General features: G+C 34.4%; 1 long non-coding RNA gene across 9 annotated transcripts in view; it reads right to left on the bottom strand.

Moving 5' to 3' along the window:
- Window positions 1-389: 389 nt before the first annotated feature.
- The window catches only part of LOC136038832 (uncharacterized), a 78,838-nt gene continuing 58,532 nt past the window's right edge, over window positions 390-20,695 (bottom strand). For 2 of the 9 annotated variants that reach the window (XR_010620316.1, XR_010620320.1), the window contains 3 exons: window positions 13,115-13,341; window positions 3,141-3,445; window positions 390-798 (listed from right to left, as the gene is read on the bottom strand). This is a non-coding gene — a long non-coding RNA (uncharacterized LOC136038832). Of the gene's footprint in view, window positions 1,056-3,136; window positions 3,446-6,203; window positions 6,372-7,578; window positions 7,655-8,996; window positions 9,896-13,114; window positions 13,342-20,695 lie in introns of all 9 variants that reach the window. The other 7 variants (XR_010620319.1, XR_010620318.1, XR_010620322.1 and 4 more) reach the window with 7 other exon arrangements.

Genomic DNA, 20,695 nt, shown 5'->3' with positions numbered 1-20,695 from the left:
GGAAATTTTTTTTGGAAAATCAATCTCGAAGGCAATATTCCGTTTTTAGTTTACCATTTTAGGGTAAAAAGCACGCAAGATGACATGAATTTTCTTAGACACGAAATTGTTTCGTTCACACGGAAAAATTTTCCTAAGTTGTCATGACGTATCATGTTTGTTTCATACCCTAGAAATAACTTTTTTCTAGACAAGCTAGAATATTTTTTCCAGTTCAGAAAAATGCGTCTCTATCTTTGAAGAACTGGAACTGAAATTGTTTTTCCAGAAATGCTTCAGAAAATGTTTCTGTTTTGAAGTTTGGATTCTGTGAAGACATTACATTTTGTCAAAGTAAAATGTCCTAGATTTGAAGCTAAACTTCTTAGAAATAAAAAAAAAACTTTGACTACTGATAGAAACTCATTTTATTTCTTCAAAATCTAAGCAAAATTTTCATATCTTTCATATATTTTTGGAAAATAATACTGTAAATCCGGACTGCAAAACATAAAAGCTCTGGTTTTTTATTCTTTTCTAAAATATTGACAAAAAAAACTGACTAAAATTTAGTACAGTATAGACATTTATAGACATGCCATGAAAAGTAAGCAAGAAGACATGCACTACCCTATATCAACAGTGAACCATATACCAAGAAGTTAAAGTTTACATAATGAACTGTTTTACAGATATTCATGAACGTAGTAGATACTACATAGTCCTTGTCTACATAAAAATAAAAACAACACGGGTACATACATAGAACTTATCACAAAGATAGAACTTATTTCAGAAGTTTCCTGATTGCTCGCTCACCTGAAAAATAAAAATTACAGTAATCATGACGCATCATCAAATGTAATACGGAAACATGCAAATCTGTTTTCCTTTAAATATAATTGGATTTGAAGCTCCACAACTGTGATCCCTTGTTCCTAGTTCTTGCAACACTCCACAGAGTCAGAGTCTTGTAACCGAAGGTCTAGTTTCTTTTTGTTGTTTACGCCCACCAAACCATTTGATGGGCTTTTTCCCCAACAAGATTATTCTCTCTCCAATCTCTTCGCTTTCACCTAACGACAGACATATAATAAGAAACTATTTCCTATAGGCTGATATAAAAATACGAATGAGAACTTAAGATTGTTTTTCGAGAAAAAGTAAACGCTTATTTCTAATTACTCTTAATGTATTTTCAATAATAATTAAAAATTGTAATTGGCTTATGATTATTTTACATTCTATCTTTATTTTTAATCAAAGGTGCTTTGATTAAAAATTTGATTTGCATTGCAAATATTTTGTTATATGTTACAGTAGTAGTAGTAGAGCCAAGTAAACGTTACAGTACTACGTACTACGTTACAGTAGTAGAGCCAAGTAAAGAAAGAACCTCAGACCAAAACAACCAGAAAACTTCAAAATCTTTTCTCAACAGAGCTGTCAAGTATGGAAAAAATTACCGTCAACACTCATTTGGGAATAACAACAATTGGTTTGAAGGAAAAAGTATTTAGCAATCCTAAGAAAAAAGCAAAAAAAAATAGAATTCCGGTGACAGTTGTTGTCATGTGACTAAACCTCCTGCTTTATACGTTAAAGTTTGACTCTTTTATCTCGGTTCTTCAAAAATTAAACACAAAAACTAACACAAAACACTCTAGCACAAAAACAATGTTACAAAAGCCGGACTTTCATTTATCACGTTACTTTCTGGAGCGGGTTGAAGGGGTTGGAGTGGAGGGAGTTGTATTCGGGTGAGGGTTGTTACCCTGGTGGTGTTTGAGAGAAGGTGATTGTCCTTTCATTATTATTTAATTAGTATAGGATGCTTATAGGAACATTTATGGAGGGTTTTTTTGGTTATTATTTTTAATTTAGGATGTCTTAAGGAATGTTTATGTAGTAAATTGCAATGCTTGAGCAAAATTAAAATTTTTCCCTAGCGTAGTGATTTATATCTGCAATAGTTTATATTTTTGTTTAATATGTAAATAAAAGTAAAAAAAAAATTATCGACCAAAATGCTATGAAATTCATCATCTGGCTAAAATTGACTCATTGAGATAAGGTATCGGGCTAAAAAACATATATTTGTTACCAGACGGGGCCAGCATTTTTCAAAATAACTTAGGAAAATACTATATTTCTCGGAAATATTTGCCGTCATTTTTTGCGATTGCGTTGTTTCTTTATAATTGTGCATTGAGTCCTTGTACAAAAATGATCACTAGATTTTTCTGTCAGATTTCTCTTCTTTTTCTTTCAACATTATTTGTAAAATATTGGAGTATTAGAAAATCTGTATTCCAGAAATCTGAGATATATGTAATAGATAATGATTCGCTAATCTATGGTTAGTCGTTATACATATTTATCTCTGTTAATGTTTGATTTTGAAACTTTATCTCCTAGAAAGTACTTTTACTTTAAGAATGAAAGGTCAAATTTAAAGTTGAAAGTTGAACTGAATGAAATGTCAAAGTTGAATTTAAAATATTTAAGTACATTGTTCAAATATTTTTGGTTATTTTTCAAAAAATTCCAAGGTTAAAAAGACCTGAAAAGTCCTTGCTTGCATGAGGTTCCTTCTTACACATTTAGTAGGGCTGATATTGCCCTTCTGGGCTGATTTTCCCAGAGGCCATATCAAATTAAAATCAGGTTTAGACTCTCCCTCAAAATGTGAAAATTGAATAAAATACCCTCTTTTTTTGTTTAATAACAAAATAGAACTCACAGTGACTTTTCTCGTAGTCGAATCCATACCCACTCCCTTGAAACAAGGTTCAAAAAATTATAACTTATAAAGTATTAGCCTTATTTCAATTAATGCTTATCATATTTGTTAGTTTTATAACAGCCAAAATACTGTTAATCGTTGGTTTAAATTTTTTTGTAATGTATTGCTTGTCATTTTTGCCAATTAATCGATATTTAACATAGCTTAAGCATTAAATGCATCACCTTGTAGCTTGTCTTTTGCCAATTAATCGATATTTAACATAGCTTAAGCATTAAATGCATCACCTTGTAGCTTGTCTTTTGCCAATTAATCGATATTTAACATAGCTTAAGCATTAAATGCATCACCTTGTAGCTTGTCAATGGAGACTTAGACATTTCCGATAAAAACATTTGATTTTTGGAATGCTTACTTAGGTCCTCCTACGCCTGAAGGCGCATAAAGCAGCAACATTGGTTTGCCACGACGACCTGTCCTGAGCCAAGGAACAAAGCTCCTCCATCGAAGACCTCGCCAACTTCGCCTCCTTCTCTAACATCCTGCTAATGGTCATTTTGGGTCTCCCTGACTTGCGGAGGCCAGGGGGTATCCAAATTGAATGCTTGTTTAAGTTATAACCTTTTTGTCAGCAATTTCGCTTTTATTTGGGCTAAAGTTTTAGTTTACAATATGAAACAGTGAAAACGACATCTATTGTAGCTGTATTTATCTTGTTACCTAAAAAGGGGACTAGAATTAAAAATTTTGTTTTACTGAGTCATCTTTCTGAGTAATTAGAGAAAACAAGACTGACAAACCTATTTGACCACCTGCCTTAACTCACCAGAAACAAGACTGACAACCTACCTTAAACTGGATTGTCCTTAGTTCGAGTTCTGTAAAGCTCTGCTCATATGTTTGCTAAATCTAGACATCATTTTCGTTGGGCACTTCCAGATAAGCTAGGACGATGAAATTTGGCATGCGTATCAGGGACCAGAGCAGATTAAATAAGAAATAGTCGTTTCCCATATTCAACCTTCTGGCGGAGAGTGGGGGGACGGTTAATTCGGAAAAATTAGAAAAAAGGAGGTACTTTTAACTTAAAGGGGATCGGATCTTAATGAAATTTAATATTTAGAAGGATATCGTGTCTTAGAAGTCTTATTTCAAATTCAGACCAAATCCGGTGAGATGGAGGGGAGTTTGAGCTGGAAACCTGAAATCATTAAAAACGCTTAGAGTGGAGAGATCGAGATGAAACTTGGTGGTAAAAATCAGCTCAAGTTCTAGATACGTGATTGACATAGCCTGAATGGATCCACTCTCTTTGAGGGAGTTGGTGGAGGGGGCACCTAAAACGGTAATTCGAAAAAATGGGATATTTTTAACTTACGGAGGGGAGATTGGATATTAATGAAATTAGATATTTAGAAGGACCTCGTGTCTCATCGCTCTTATTTTAAATTCTGACCGGATCTGGTGACACTGGGGGGAGCTGTAGGAGGAACCCAGAAACCTTGGAAAACGCTTAGAGTAGAGAGATCGTGAAGATGACTGGTGGGAAGAATAAGCAAAAGTCCTAGATACGTGATTGACAAAACCAGATATGATTGGCACTCTTTGGGGGAGTTGTGGGGGGAGGGTTATTCGTAAAAATTAAAAGTTATTTTTAACTTACAAGCGGGTGATGAGATCTTAATGAAACTTGATATTTAGACAAACCTCGCGTCTCAGAACTCTTATGTTAAATCCCGACCGGATCCGGTGACACTAGGGGGGCTGGAGGGGGATACCGGAAATCTTAGATAACGCTTAGAGAGTAGAGATCGGGATGAAACTTGGTGGGAAGAACAAGTACATATCCTAAATACGTCATTGAGATAACCGGAGCGGATCCGCTCTCTTTGGGGGAGTTGGGGGGGATTTGCTATTTTGGGCACTTCCAGATTAGACGATGAAAGTTGGCGGGCGTATCAGGGACCAGACTAGATCAAATTAGAAATAGTCTCTTCCCTGATTTGACTATTTGGGGGGAGGGGGAGTGAGCAAACAAGATAGTTGAGAAGAATTTTATTTGCCAATAAAACAAATGATTGTTGCTCTTAAGTATGGCTTGTGGTCTAGAGGTATAATGCTCGCTTAGAGTCCGAGAGGTCTCAGGTTCGAATCTCGGACCACCCCAATTTCTACATAAAGAAGATATGAGACTAGGTACAAGATCAATATATCGATCGCTGAAAGTTGGCAGGCGTATCAGGGACCTGGCCAGATTAAATTAGAAAAAGTCACTTTCCTGATTCACTAGTGAGGAACTGCTAGACTAACATCTACGAGAATTGGCTGTAAATGGAAAGGAAATCTTGGCTGCTAGCAGGGAATAGCCCTGGTTTAAAAAAAATGAAAAATAGCCTGGATTCTGAAAAAAGGCTATGTAGTCTGATAATTAGCTAGAACGACCTCAATAAAGAATTCTAACGATGTATGACTCATTTACACCTCTATATTAATGTATATCTGTACAGTTTTTCTATATTTTCATTTTTTGCTTAAGTCTAGAGTGATATGGTTACTGTGTTTTATACATAAGATAAAATATAACGATGTAAATATAGGACATAAATTACTGTTGTTATGTTTATTTAACCTCTTAAAGGGGATAAAGTAAATCTTATTTTAATATTTTATTGCAGGTAGCAGCAACGCCGCAGTATAAGCGCCTACTTCTGGACAGAGGCTCTTCAGCAAATCAAAGTGTAAAGAAGCATTTCAAATACCTATTCTTAAGTTACTTGGGGACAGGGAAACACACAATGTTTGAAGTAACCTTGGATGACAACTCTAATTGAAAGGTATAAACATACTCAAGGTACACAAACCAGATTTGGACATGTACATCCAATAACAGCTATCCTGGTGTTTTAAAAGTGAAAATTATTTACTCAAAGAAATTAATAGTCCAAAGAATTGGAATAAGTATTATGACAAAATATAAGACCTTGGACATGCTTCAAGAAGAGGGAAAAATAAGGCTGGGAGGAGTAGATATCTTTTTTAAGTCACAATTGCCTGTTTGTATTCTTGGACTTCGAGGATCTGGAAAGTCAACCCAAGTTTTCTATATCCTTCAAACATAGTGAAGCATCATTAGTTAGGTTATTTTTACTAGTTTTTGAACGTACAGATTTAGGTGATTAGGAAGGGCCAACCCCTCTTATTTGCCTTCTAATTTGTGTTTGTATTATTTCTGATATACTGTAGCTCAAATAGCAGACAAAATCCAGGAGGCATTGTCAGGGATCATGGTATTCATCTGCACGGGCTATATGTAATATTAACTTTAGCATAGGTCGATTACTTTGTAGTTGTATTAAAAAGATGTCACTCGGAGGAATAGCTCGTTTTTCATAATATTTATGAGACTCAGATTATAAATTCAATTGAAAAAGTTCCAAAATTAGTTTGTTTTTCTACCCTGGAAAAATGTTTTTCTTACTTTTTCAGCATCACAGTGAGGTATTCGTCGCAGTCTGCAAAACGATAAGCGCAGCAGCATATCCAAATCAGAAACCTCAAAACCTTTAAAGTGGCAGCAAGTTATCTTCTTCTTTGTATTGTTTTTCTTATTAACCTTTCAATGGAGCACGGAGATTTCCCTGATTCACTGAAAATAACAAAAATAATACCGCTACCAAAAACTGGCGTCCTAGAAGATCTTTCCAACTGGAGATCCATCTCAGTCTTACCGCACCTTTCAAAGACTTATGAAAAAATAATTCATAAATGGTTTTACGATCACCTTACAAAGAATGGATTTCTAGCTGAAAAACAGTATGGCTTTCGCAAAAACCACTCAATGGTTTAAGCTGTGCAACATTTGATAAATGCTGTGAATTATGCTCTTGAAAAGGGACTATATGTTTTGTCTATTTTTATTGATTTTAAAACAGATTTTGATACAGTGGTTTTTAGTATACTTTTAAATAGGTTGAGCGGTCTTAGAGTTCGTGGAACATGTCTTAAATGATTTGAACATTACATAAGAGGAAGAAAATTGAGTGTGTGCATAGAGCATAAAAAGTCGCGTATTGTTGACATGACATGCGGTGTGCCATAAGGTTCGGTTTTAGGTCCCTTGATGTATTTGATTTATGTTGATTCTATGAAGTTTTATGTAGTAGGGCTTCTGAAATCATTTGCGGATGACACTGCCATTTTAGTTACTGGCAAGACAGTACAGGAATTAGTAGATAATGCAAATAATGCGCTCTAAGGTCTACACTCATTCTTGTCCGAGAGCTTACTTGCTGTGAATGCAAAAAAGACTAACTATAAGATATTCAAAAGACCTGGAACACACGGAGAGGTACCGCAGCCAATCACATGTATTGGAGTGAAAATTGACCGAATAGAAGAAATATGTTATCTAGGATTTGTTATTGATTGTAATTTGTCATGGAAACAGCATAGTGATATTGTGTCTTCTAAAGTCTCAAGAGGCTTTGGAATACTGCGTCACTTTAAAAATATTTTCCAACCAGTGTCATTTTTATGCTGTATCATTCTTTAATAACTCCATATATATATTACGGTTGTTCACTTTGGGCTAGCAATTTTTACAGTAATTTAAAAAAAAGTACAGATACAATAAAACAAGGCTTTACGAGCTATAGGTAAGTATGAAAGAGGCGTTGTTTATACTGAATCTATTTTTCGAAAGTTTGGTAGAAATCTCCATAAATAATGAAAACTTCTAGAGTAATGAAACTTTTGTCTTGTACAATATAAATCAAATTTGATTTTATTTTCGCATTCGGCTCTTCATTTTACACTGGGACTGTACTTCATATACAGAAAAATCGAATATTTACCGACAGTGTTCGGAAAGATAGTCTAGATGTGTGGTGGGTCAGTCGTAAGCAACCATCATGTACTGAACGCGGCCCACTGCATCACAAAAGAAAAAGACTACGTCATTAAGGTAGAAGAGTACGAAATCTACATAAATAATGAAAACTTCAAGAGAACAGGAATAAAAATATACATCCAAAATATGTAAGTAGAGCTTTAGTTGAGTAAAATAATGTCATTAAGGTCATTAAGGTAGAAATCTCCATAAATAATAAAAACTTCAAGAGTACAGGAATAACTATACATCCAAAATATGTAAGTGGAGTTTTAGTTGAGTAAAATAATGATTTTAACTCTCACTTCATTGCCTTTTCTAATGTAAATTTTTCTGTTTTTTTCTAAATATTATTTTCTACTGTTCAGTTACTCCCTTTTTTTGTGTGCATATATTCCTAGCTGAAGTTACTTTAAACCTTGATGGTGGGACTCTATTACTATTTTTCTTAGTTTTTACTTATTTTAATATGTGCTTTATATTTTAATTAGAATTCAAATTTTTGGCTCAATTTCACTTTTGTCAGAGCACTTTGTTTAAAAATCGGGTCGGGAGGATCGGGTCGTTTCAAAGAGAGTCTAATGAACTTAATTACATTGGTTTTACAAGAAAGAGGCTAAGATAGAGTCCTTGCTGGTACTGTTGTTACACCAACAATAATGACGAATCTGCATGAACTAGTACTTGAAAAGATTAGTTAAGGTGCCAAATTCATTGATACTGATATGATGGATAATTTGTTGGCTGCCAACTTAAAACCAAACTTAACTGAGTATGTGTGTCTCTTAAACGGATATCTAAATGAAGTCGAGAGAGATAAGAAGATTGAGGATCTGGTCGAAGCTATCAGGTCTTTATAAGATGAGAAAAAAAATCGACTGTCCTTTTAGAGCAAAGCCAAAATGAACGACAAGAAGGATTGTTAAGAAAGAATGGGATGTAACTGAAGCTCGGTTAACAAAATGAATAGAAATTATGATAACATACAGATTTAATTTTACAGTAAGTGAAAGTCATTCATTGTTGACAAAACTCCTTCACGTCTGCATGTTCTTACCCAAACAAGACCGTGAGCACTCGAAGGAACAAATTTTCACCATACTTTCAAGCTCCCGAGAACTACTAAGCAAATTACCATAAGGAATTACAAAGGAAATTAATCATATGTTAGACTCATTTGTACTGGAAAAAGAAAATATGTTTAGTCGATGTTCCAAACAACGAATGTCATTTGCTTATATAGAACGCGCTGAAGCGGAGAAACTTTTACAGGATAGGTATTGGTATTCTAATTTCGTTGAACTGAACAAGAGCCACAAACAAAGGATTTAACACGTTTAAAATTTTTAGAAATAGTGTTGTAAAAAAATGAATTTGACATACCTTCATCGATCTTCCCATGTAATTTGAATGGCTATCTAGATAACGCACACAGAATGGTTCAATTTAGCGTATCATCTTTCAACAAAAGTTTGCAAATGCTAAAGAATAGACTCGACTTCCATGAACGGATGGATTCAACTGAAATATGATTAGATTTCAATAGTCTGTCCAAGTTCCAACAGAATGCTCCACCGCGGAAGAGGAAGACCGAGCGTTTATCCGAGAACAAAGTGAGGATATTCAGAGGTTTAGAGAAGAAACAAGTGTAGTCTCATGGGAAACAGTTTTTGAACAGACAGATCAATCGATAGCTTTTGAAAAGTTTCACACTATAGTGACATATATTTATAATTCTACATGCCCTATGAAACAGCTAGGATCTAAACAAATGAATGCCAGAAAACCATGGTTGAGCCAAGAACTCCTTAAAATGATGAATTTAAGAAATGAAATGTGCTCAGATTATCTGAGATTTTCGGGTGATGAGAGGCAGAAGCATTTCATTGACCAGAAAAATAAAACTAATTCATTAAAATGAAAGAAAGTAAAAGCATTCTACAGGACAAATTTTAAAGAGAAAGCAGGTGATCCGAAAGGTACGTGGGACATAATTAATGGAATAATAAAAGGAGAAAGAAAGCCACAGGAATATAGTCTTCGAATATAGTACTTCTGTGCCAACGCAAACTTATGTGGAAGACCGTGGTGATGGATGTGAAATAATACTTGAACCTTGTAGTGAGTTAGAAGTGAAAAAACTGATAAGCTCAATTCGTTCTAATAGTGCAGGTATTGATGGACTTAACCTCAAAACCTTTAAAGTGGCAGCAAGTTATCTTCTTCTTTGTATTGTTTTTCTTATTAACATTTCAATGGAGCACGGAGAATTCCCTGATTCACTGAAAATAGCAAAAATACTACCGCTACCAAAAACTGGCATCCTAAAGGATCTTTCATACTGGAAACCCATCTCAGTTCTACCGCTCCTTTCAAAGATTTATGAAAAATAATTCGTAAGAGGTTATACGATCACCTTACAAAGAAGTGATTTCTATCTGAAACACAGTTTGGCTTTCGCAAAAACCACTCAACGCTCCATTCTGAGCAACATTTGATAAATGCTGTGAATTATGCTCTTGAAAGGGGACTATATGTTTTATCTATTTTATTGATTTTGAAGAAGATTTTGAAACAGTCGTTTTTAGTATACTTTTAAATAGGTTGAGCGGTCTTGGAGTTCGTGGTACATGTCTTAAATGATTTGAATCTTACCTAAAAGGAAGAAAATTGAGTGTGTGCATAAAGCATAAAAAGTCGAGTATTGTTCACATAACATGCGGTGTGCCACAAGGTTCGGTTTTAGGTCCCTTGCTGTATTTGATTTATGTTGATTCTATGAGGTTCTATGTAGTAGGGCTTCTGAAATCATTTGCAGATGACACTACCATTTTAGTTACTGGCAAGACCGTACAGGAATTAGTAGATAATGCAAATAATGCCCTCCAAGGTCTACAATCTTTCGTGTCCGAGAGCTTACTTGCTGTGAATGCAAAGAAGACTAACTACATGATATTCAAAAGAACTGGAACACACGGAGAGTTGCCGCAGCCAATCACAGGTAATGGAGTGAAAATTTACCGAATAGAAGAAACACATTATCTGGGATTTGTTATTGATTGTAATTTGTCATGGAAAAACCATAGTGATATTGTGTCTTCTAAAGTCTCAAGAGGTGTTGGAATACTGCGTCGCTTTAAAAATGTTTGTCCAACCTGTGTCATTATTATGCTGTATCCTTCTTTAATAACTCCATACATATATTACGGTTGTTCACTTTGGGCTAGCAATTTTTACGGTAATTTCAAAAAAGTACAGATACAACAAAACAAGGCTTTACGAGCTATAGGTAAGAATGAAAAAGGCGTTGTTAGTACTGAATCTATTTTTCGAAAGTTTGGTATTTCAAATGTAGGACAAATTAGAGATTACCAGATTGGAACGTTTGTATATCAGTGTTTGAATAATATTGGCCCAAAGGTGTTTTCTGACTTATTTAAAAGGAATACTTTTTATCACGAGTATGATACAAGAAATGCGGAACTGTTGGCAAGTCAAGAGCGAAATACTGCACGTTCAGGTTTTACAATAAAGCGTATGGGTCCTACTGTTTGGAATTCGATTCCAGGGGGGATTCAAAGTGCAGTAAGTCTACCCCAATTCAAGACACGCCTGAAGAAACACTTCTTGAAAGACCAGCGTTGAAAAAAGTGTTGTTATAGTGATTGGAAGTTGTGAGACGACAGCATGTTATTTTTCCTCTTTCTGTGTTTTTAATTCTCACTTCATTGCCTTTTCTAATGTAAATTTTCACTTTTTTTTATTTTTTTTTCTACTGTTTAGTTACTCCTTTTTTGTGCGCAGACATGCCAAGCTGAACTTACTTTAAGCCTTGATGGTGGGACTCTATCACTTTTTTACCAATAATTGACAAATTGCTTGACAATAAGTGCTAAAAGAAACATGTCAAATGAAAATAAAAAGTGCACATTGATGAATATGAAACGGGTTTTGTAGTACACTACATCAGGCTAATTTATTTTTGGGCTCAGCTCATCATTTTGTCAGAATAGCTGCATTCTGATAGTATGGTGAAAAAGAGGTCACAACGATGAGAAGGGTAAAATCATATATTGATGACTATGAAACTTTTATCTGGTACAATATACATCAAATTTGCTTTTATTTGCGCGCTCAGCTCTTCATTTTACACTGGGACGGTACTTCATATACAGAAAAACGAATATTTACCGACAGTGTTCGGAAAGATAGTCTAGATGTGTATCTATGTGGTGGGTCAGTCATAAGCAACCATCATGTACTGACCTCGGCCCACTGCATCACACAGAAAAAAGACTACGTCATTAAGGTAGAAGAGTACGAAATCTCCATAAATAATGAAATTTTCAAGAGTACAGGAATAAATATACATCCAAAATATGTAAGTAGAGCTTTAGTTGACTAAAATAATGCCATAAGGTTATTAAGTAGAGTTTTTGATGAGTAAAATAATGTTTTTAACTCTCACTTCATTGCCTTTTCTAATGTAAATTTTCGTTGTTTTTTTTTAATATTTTTTTCTAATGTTCAGTTACACCCTTTTTTTGTGTGCATACATTCCTAGCTGAACCTACTTTAAGCCTTGATGGTGGGACTCTATTACTATTTTTTTTAGTTTTTACTTATTTTAATTTATGCTTTATTTTTTAATTAGAATTCACTTTTTTTCTAAATTTCACTTTTGTCAGAATACCTCGTTTAATAATAGGGTCGGGAGGATCGGGTCGTTGCAAAGAGTCTAATGAAATTAATTACATTGGTTTTACAAGAAAGAGGCCAAGTTAGAGTCCTTGCTGGTACTGTTGTTACACCATTAATGATTATGAATCTGTATGAACTAGTACTTGAAAAGATTAATTCAGATGCCAAATTCCTTGATACTGATATAATGGATAATTTGTTTACTGCCAACATAAAACAAAACTTAACTGATTAGTGTTTCTCTTTAACGAACATCTAAATGAAATCGAGAGAGATAAGAAGATTGAAGATCTGGTCGAAGCTATCAGGTCTTTAAAAGATTGATTGTCCTTGTAGAGCAAAGCCAAAGTAATGTGAAAAAAGAATGGGATGTAACTGGAGCTCGGTTAACAAAATCAATAGAAAATATCATAACATACAGATTTAATTTTACAATACGTAAAAGTCATTCATTGTTGACAAAACTCCTTCACGTCTGCATGTACTTACCCAAACAAGACCGTGAGCGCTCGAAGGAACATTTTCCACCACACTTTCAAGCTCCCGAGAACTACTAAGCAAATTACCATAAGGAATTACAAAAGAAACTAATCATATGCTAGACTCATTTGTACTGGAAAAAGAAAATATGTTTAGTCGATGTTCCAAACAACGAACGTCATTTGCTTATATAGATCGGGCTGAAGCGGAAAAACTTTTACATGAAGGTATTGGACTGAACAACAGACAGTAACCACGGATTTAACACGTTTAAAATTTTTAGAAATAGTGTTGTAAACAAAAAAATCAATTTGACATACCTTCATCTATCTTCCCATGTAATTTGAATGCCTATCTATAAAAAGGACACAGGAGTGTTCAATATATAGTACCAGCTTTCAACAAAAGTTTGGAAATGCTAAAGAATAGACTCGACTTCCATGAACGGATGATTTCAACTGAAATACGATTTGATTTCAATAGTCTGTCCAATTTCCAACAGAATGCTCCACCACGGAAGAGGAAAGACCGAGCGTTTATCCGAGAACTGAAAATATTCAGGGATTTAGAGAAGAAAAAAGAGTAGTCTCATGGGAAAACAGTTTTTGAACCGACAGATCCATCGATAGCTTTTGAAAAGTTTAACACTATAGTGACATATATTTATAATTCTACACGCCCTATGAAACAGCTACGATCTAAACGAATGAATCCCAAAAAACCATGGATGGACCAAGAACTCCTTAAAATGATTAATTTAAGAAATGAAATGTTCTCAGATTATCTGAGATTTTCGGGTGATGAGAGGCGGAAACATTTCATTGACCAGAGAGATGAAACTAATTCATTAAAAACAAGAAAGTAAAAGCATTCTACAGGACAAAGTTTAAAAGCAAAGGCAGGTGATCCGAAAGCTACATGGGACATGATTAATGGAATAATAAAAGGAGAAAGAAAGCCACGGTAATATTTAAAAGACGTGTTAATATTAACTGGATTAATTTGAAGTTTTCTTGCATTACCAACAACGCTTTAAGCAGCTTGAAGGACTGGTTCTGCCTGCTTACCAGTGGGTAAAGGCAGGTATACTTAGCAGTCCCCTCCCCTGGGGTGTAAGAGGGGACTCATCAGGTGAGACATATGCGAATTTTAACTTGTAAATCACCTAGAGTAATCCATCCATGGGTTAATGCCACTGCTACTGTTGATGTTTGTGCTGAATGCTTTATTTTCTTAAAATTTCAAATTCTCTTGCTTTGTTATTTGAAATTTGCTGCTAGATTATGGACCATATCCTACCTTATACCCAACCTTCCGTATACCACTGCTTACTCTGTACCTGTCTTGTTGTTTACGTCAAGAAAGTAATGAAAAGTCAACTCAAGCCACCCCGTGAACTTAGGTCAGACAGCTCACTCCAATTATCTGGATCGGAATCTGTTTCAGAGCAGATACTCATGCTGACTAACCACATGAGTAATATAAAAATCAAACACAAAGTGGTAGCAGATACAGCTCTTTCAGGTCTATCCACTCTCACCTGGCAAGATTAAATGACCGTTTTGAACAGCAGGCTTTGAGCAGCCAAACTATTGTCTTTGGGGTGAAAGAAGATGCCCCCATCTTCGATACTACATCAGGCTAATTTGATTTTTAGGCTAAGCTCATCGTTTTGTCAGAATAGCTGCTTTCTGATAGTATGGTGAAAAAGAGGTCACAACAATGAGATTTGTGTGTGCATACATTCCTAGCATACATCAGAAAATCTGGGTATTCTTTCTATATAACGGAGAATTTCAAGTTATGATAGAAAATGTAAAGCTGGTCTATAGTCCTAATACTATCAAGATGACTTCACTTCGAACTTGTGTTCAAAATGGTCCTGAAATTTCCCTAGAACGCTTTATTTTTATAGTGTAAAAATTGTCCTGAAATATGTTAAATTTACTGTACAACAACTTCTTTGCTGTTTCGTGTTTTCAGTGAAACGAAAGTTTTCTATATCCTTCAAACATAGTGAAGCATCATTAGTTAGGTTATTTTAACTAATTTTGAACATACAGATTTAGGTAATGAGGATGGGCCAGCCTAGAACGCTTTATTTTTATAGTGTAAAAATTGTCCTGAAATATGTTAAATTTACTGTACAACAACTTCTTTGCTGTTTCGTGTTTTCAGTGAAACGAAAGTTTTCTATATCCCTCAAACATAGTGAAGCCTCATTAGTTAGGTTATTTTTACTAATTTTGAACGTACAGATTTAGGTAATGAGGATGGGCCAGCCCCTCTTATTTGCCTACTAATTTGTGTTTGTTTTGAGTTTTATTAATTCTGATATACTGCAGCTCAAATAGCAGACAAAATCCAATGAGGCATTGTCAGGGATCATGGTATTCATCTGCACGGGCTATATGTAATATTAAAAGTAGCTTAGGTCAATAACATTGTAGTTGTATTAAAAAGATGTCACTCGGAGGAATAGCTCGTATTTCATAATATGTATGAGACTCAGATTATAAATCTAATTGAAAAAGTTGCAATATTAGTTTGTTTTTCTACCCTGAATAACTGTTTTTCTTCCTTTTATAGCATCAGAGGGCGATGTTCGTCACAGTCTACAGAACGAAAAGCGCAGTAGCATATGCAAAGGAGAAACTGCACGGTCTGGATTTAAATTTATATGAATGCCCTGGGCATCGACTCATTGTCAAATTTAATTATGAAAATATATAGGTTGGGAAGAACCATATGTGTTTTTAAGTTCTTTTTTAAAATTTGCATCGTTTTTTATATATAAGTAGGTTTGAAGTGCCTTATTTTAAAACTTATTTTCAAACAGCCATCTCTTTTTTCCCTTTTTCATACCTAACTGTTTCAGAAAAACGAATATCTACCGACAGTGTTCGAAAAGATTGTCTAGATGTGTGGTGGGTCAGTCGTAGGGAACCATCATGTACTGAACGAGGCCCACTGCATCACAAAGGAAAAAGACTACGTCACTAAGGTAGAAGAGTACGAAATCTCCATAAATAATGAAAACTTCAAGAGTACAGGAATAAATATACATCCAAAATATGTACGTAGAGCTTTGGTTGAGTAAAATAATGTCATTAAGGTAAGGTAGATAATGGAAACTTCAAGAGTACAGGAATAACTATACATCCAAAATATGTTAGTAGAGTTTTAGATGAGTAAAATAATGTTTTAACTCTCACTTCATTGCCTTTTCTAATGTAAATTTTCGTTTTTTTCTACTGTTCAGTTACACCCTTTTTGTGTGTGCATAAATTCCAAGCTGAACCTACTTTAAGCCTTGATGGTGGGACTCTATTACTATTTTTCTCAGTTTTTACTTATTTTAAAGTATGCTTTATTGTTTTAATTAGAATTCACCCTTTTGTCTAAATTTCACTTTTGTCAAAATACCTTGTTTAACAATCGGGTCGGGAGGATCGGGTCGTTTCAAAGAGAGTCTAATTAAATTAATTGTATTGGTTTTACAAGAAAGAGGCCAAGTTAGAGTCCTTGCTGGTACTGTTGTTACACCAACAATAATGAAGATTCTGTATGGACTAGTACTTGAAAAGATTAAATCAGGTGTCAATTTCCTTGATACTGATATAATGGATAATTTTTTGCAGCCAACATCGGAAAATCTGGTTATTTTTTCTATATAACGGAGAATTTCAAGTTATGATAGAAAATGTAAAGCTGGTCTATAGTCCTAATACTATCAAGATGACTTCACTTCGAACTTATGTTCAAATGGTCCTGAAGTTTCCCTAGAATGCTTTATTTTTATACTGTAAAAATTGCCCTGAAATATGTCAAATTTACTGTACAACAACTTCTTTGCTGTTTCGTGTTTTCAGTAAAACAAAAGTTTTCTATATCCTTCAAACATAGTGAAGCATCATTAGTTAGGTTATTTTTACTAGTTTTGAACAAGATTTAGATAATGAGGATGGGCCAGCCCCTCTTATTTGCCTACTAATTTGTGTTTGTTTTGAGTTTTTATTAATTCTGATATACTGCAGCTCAAATAGCAGACAAAATCCATGAGGCATTTTCAGGGATCATGGTATTCATCTGCACGGGCTATATGTAATATTAAAAGTAGCTTAGGTCGATAACTTTGTAGTTGTATTAAAAAGATGTCACTCGGAGGAATAGCTAGTATTTCATAATATTTATGAGACTCAGATTATAAAACCAGTTGAAAAAGTTGCAATATTAGTTTGTTTTTCGACCCTGAACAAATGTTTTTGTTCCTTTTTTAGCATCAGGGGGCGATATTCGTCACAGTCTACAGAACGACAAGCGCAGCAGCATATGCAAAGGAGAAACTGCACGGTCTGGATTTAAATTTATATGACTGCCCTGGGCATCGACTCATTGTCAAATTCAATTATGAAAAGATATAGGTTGGGAAGAGCCTTATGTGTTTCTAAGTTCGTTTTTAATATTTGTATCGTTTTTATATATAAGTAGGTTTGAAGTGCCTTATTTTTGAACTTATTTTCAAACAGCCATCTCTTTTTTCCCTTTTTCATACCTAACTGTTTCTTAATATATGAAAGCGAACAAAATATGGTTTTTAAAGATGAACTTTTGATTACTCAAGACATTTAAATATCTGATGAAATACTATATTTCTCCAGAATTCCAAAACTTACAAATTAGTATTTTCGATTTATTTCCATACAGAATATGCTATAAAAATAGCTTTAATTATTCCATCTGTTAATCTTATTACAGGAAAAGATCAAAAGAGGTGTTCGGAAAGATAGTCTAGATGTGTATCTATGTGGTGGGTCAGTCATAACCACCCATCATGTACTGACTTCAGCCCACTGCATCACAAAGGAAAAAGACTACGTCATTAAGGTAGAAGAGTAGAAATTTTTGAATATTTTTTTCTACTATTCAGTTACTCCTTTTTTTTGTGTGCATACATTCCTAGCTGAACTTGCTTTAAGTCTTAATGGTGGGACTCTACCACTTTTTAACCAATAATTGAAAAATTGGTTGACAATAAGTGCTAAAAGAAACATGACAAATGAAAATTAAAAGTGCATATTGATGAATATGAAACGGATTCTGTAGTAGACACTACATCAGGCTAATTTAATTTTTGGGGTCAGCTCATCATTTTGTCAGAATAGCTGCGTTCTGATAGTATGGTGAAAAAGAGGTCACAACCATGAGAAGGGTAAAATCATATATTGATGACTATGAAACTTTTGTTTAGTAGAATATAAATCAAATTTGATTTTAATTTCGCACTCGGCTCTTCATTTTACACTGGGACGGTACTTAATATACAGAAAAACGAATATTTACCGACAGTGTTCGGAAAGATAGTCTAGATGTGTGGTGGGTCAGTCGTAAGCAACCATCATGTACTGAACGCGGCCAACTGCATCACAAAAGAAAAAGACTACGTCATTAAGGTAGAAGAGTACGAAAACTACATAAATAATGAAAACTTCAGGAGTACAGGAATAAATATACATCCAAAATATGTAAGTAGAGTTTTAGTAGAGTAAAATAATGATTTTAACACTCACTTCATTGCCTTTTCTAATGTAAATGTTTGCTGTTTTTTTTTCTAAATATTATTTTCTACTGTTCAGTTACTCCCTTTTTTGTGTACATATACTCCTAACTGAACTTACTTTAAACCTTGACGGTGGGACTCAACTTTTTTTTTAGTTTTTACTTATTTTAATATTTGCTTTATATTTTAATTAGAATTCAAATTTTTGGCTCAATTTCACTTTTGTCAGAGCACCTTGTTTAAAAATCGGGTCGGGAAGATCAGGTCGTTTCAAAGAGAGTCTAATGAAATTAATTACATTGGTTTTACAAGAAAGAGGCCAAGTTAGAGTCCTTGCTGGTACTGTTGTTACACCAACAATGATGACGAATCTGTATGAACTAGTACTTGAAAAGATTACTTCAGGTGCCAAATTCCTTGATACTGATATGATGAATAATTTGTTTGCTGCCAACATAAAACAAAACTTAACTGAATATGTGTGTCTCTTTAACGAACATCTAAATGAAATCGAGAGAGAAAAGAAGATTGAGGATCTGGTCGAAGCTATCAGGTCTTTATAAGATGAGAAAAAAACAAATTGACTGTCCTTGTCGAGCAAAGCCAAAATGAACGACGAGAAGGATTGTTAAGAAAGAACGGGATGTAACTGAAGCTCGGTTATCAAAATCAACGGAAAATATGATAACATACAGATTTACTTTTACAGTAAGTGAAAGTCATTCATTGTTGACAAAACTCCTTCAGGTCTGCATGTTCTTACCCAAACAAAACCGTGAGCACTCGAAGGGATATATTTCCACCATACTTTCAAGCTCCCGAGAACTACTAAGCAAATTACCATAAGGAATTACAAAGGAAATTAATCATATGTTAGACTCATTTGTACTGGAAAAAGAAAATATGTTTAGTCGATGTTCCAAACAACGAATGTCATTTGCTTATATAGAACGCGCTGAAGCGGAGAAACTTTTACAGGATAGGTATTGGTATTCTAAATTCGTTGAACTGAACAAGAGCCACAAACAAAGGATTTAACACGTTTAAAATTTTTAGAAATAGTGTTGTAAAAAAAATGAATTTGACATACCTTCATCGATCTTCCCATGTAATTTGAATGGCTATCTAGATAACGGACACAGAATGGTTCAATTTATAGTATCATCTTTCAACAAAAGTTTGCAAATGCTAAAGAATAGACTCGACTTCCATGAACGGATGGATTCAATAGAAATACGATTTGATTTCAATAGTCTGTCCAAGCTCCAACAGAATGCTCCACCGCGTTAAGAGGAAAGACCGAGCATTTATCCGAGAACAAAGTGAGAATATTCAGAGGCTTAGAGAAGAAGCAAGTGTAGTCTCATGGGAAACAGTTTTTGAACAGACAGATCCATCGATAGCTTTTGAAAAGTTTAACACTATAGTGACATATATTTATAATTCTACACGCCCTATGAAACAGCTACGATCTAAACGAATAAATCCCAAAAAACCATGGTTGAGCCAAGAACCCCTTAAAATGATAAATTTAAGAAATGAAATGTGCTCATATTATCTTAGATTTTCGGGTGATGAGAGGCAGAAGCATTTCATTGACCAGAGAAATAAAACTAATTCATTAAAAATAAAAAAAGTAAAAGCATTCTACAGGACAAATTTTAAAGAGAAAGCAGGTGATCCAAAAGGTACGTGGGACATAATTAATGGAATAATAAAAGGAGAAAGAAAGCCACAGGAATATAGTCTTCGAATATAGTACTTCTGTGCTAACGCAAACTTATGTGGAAGACCGTGGTGATGGATGTGAAATAATACTTGAACCTTGCAGTGAGTTAGAAGTGAAAAAACTGATAAGCTCAATTCGTTCTAATAGTGCAGGTATTGATGGACTTAACCTCAAAACCTTTAAAGTGGCAGCAAGTTATCTTCTTCCTTGTATTGTTTTTCTTATTAACATTTCAATGGAGCACGGAGAATTCCCTGATTCACTGAAAATAGCAAAAATACTACCGCTACCAAAAACTGGCATCCTAAAGGATCTTTCATACTGGAAACCCATCTCAGTCCTACCGCTCCTTTCAAAGATTTATGAAAAAATAATTCATAGGCGGTTATACGATCACCTTACAAAGAATGGATTTCTATCTGAAACACAGTTTGGCTTTCGCAAAAACAACTCAACGGTTCATGCTGAGCAACATTTGATAAATGCTGTTAATTATGCTCTTGAAAAGGGACTATGTGTTTTATCTATTTTTATTGATTTTGAAGAAGATTTTGATACAGTCGTTTTTAGTATACTTTTAAATAGGTTGAGCTTTCTTGGACTTCGTGGTAC

Source organism: Artemia franciscana, chromosome 18 (assembly GCF_032884065.1).
Source record: "Artemia franciscana chromosome 18, ASM3288406v1, whole genome shotgun sequence".
Lineage (NCBI taxonomy): Eukaryota > Metazoa > Arthropoda > Branchiopoda > Anostraca > Artemiidae > Artemia > Artemia franciscana.
This window is presented reverse-complemented; position numbering and strand designations above follow the sequence as displayed.